Source organism: Triturus cristatus, chromosome 12, assembly GCF_964204655.1.
Source record: "Triturus cristatus chromosome 12, aTriCri1.1, whole genome shotgun sequence".
NCBI lineage: Eukaryota > Metazoa > Chordata > Amphibia > Caudata > Salamandridae > Triturus > Triturus cristatus.
In genome coordinates, this window is record NC_140595.1 from 719760929 (window position 1) to 719761854 (window position 926).

The 926-nt window shown below is 38.3% G+C and overlaps 1 non-coding gene across 1 annotated transcript; it reads right to left on the reverse strand.

Moving 5' to 3' along the window:
* Positions 1-515: 515 nt before the first annotated feature.
* TRNAS-UGA (transfer RNA serine (anticodon UGA)) lies at positions 516-597 on the reverse strand. Its single transcript has one exon. It is a non-coding gene; the product is annotated as a tRNA-Ser (tRNA).
* Between the last annotated feature and the right edge of the window lie 329 nt (positions 598-926).

The following is a 926-nucleotide window of genomic DNA, read 5'->3' on the forward strand; positions in this document are numbered from 1 at the left end:
AGGAGCTCAAATGAGATTAATGGCGCGTAAATAGAGAGCGTAAAGGAACAGTTACACAGCTAAGAAAAGGGAAAGAAAGACTAAGGAAAAAAACACAGAAAGAGCCTGTAGATGAAATTCTCTTCCTGGGACAGCAGATTAAGAGAAATTACATAGGGAGAGGTTAAGCATGTAACACGGGGGAGAATAAAAGAGAAAATGCAGTTTTATGAAGTGTGTTTGCCAAATCCAGCCAGCACTTTTGTTCTATTTCTCTCTTTGCATCTTTTATTGGTAAAGTAAGTTTCAAGTGCATGCCCAGGTATGATTGAGAGAGCAATGGTATAATAATTTGAAGCGTTTACACCAGTGCTAAAGTAGGAAGAGAGATGTAGCAAAGACATGAAAGAGGTAGCGATAATAAATATGTGGAGAGGCAATAGTGACACAAAAATAAGCCACCTATTTATAAAACTGAAATTGAAGAAATACTAAAGGTTAACTTCTGAAATTGTAGCCGATAATAACAAGATTCTCGTTGTTGGCAGGATTCGAACCTGCGCGGGGAGACCCCAATGGATTTCAAGTCCATCGCCTTAACCACTCGGCCACAACAACTTACTGTAAGCTGCATGCAAATATTTTGTTTGAAAGTATTCAAGTTGTCCCACATCAAAGTACTGATATTCTGCAATGCGCTTTTTAAAAACAATGTTTTTTTCATCATGCACGTTCTGTCCTAAAAACAAAAATTGCATGAGTATATCTCTGGATCTGTAAAAGGATACGCTTGCATGCAAACTCTCATGTGGCACTCAATTTTTTGGACCCTGTTGCACTCTGTTTTTGCGCTGCTTTTAGTCTACGACCCATATTACAGAAGTCTACCATCTCTGAGTATTTGTGACTCCTTTGTAAGTACCTTATCTTTAATCCTTGAAGAGCTC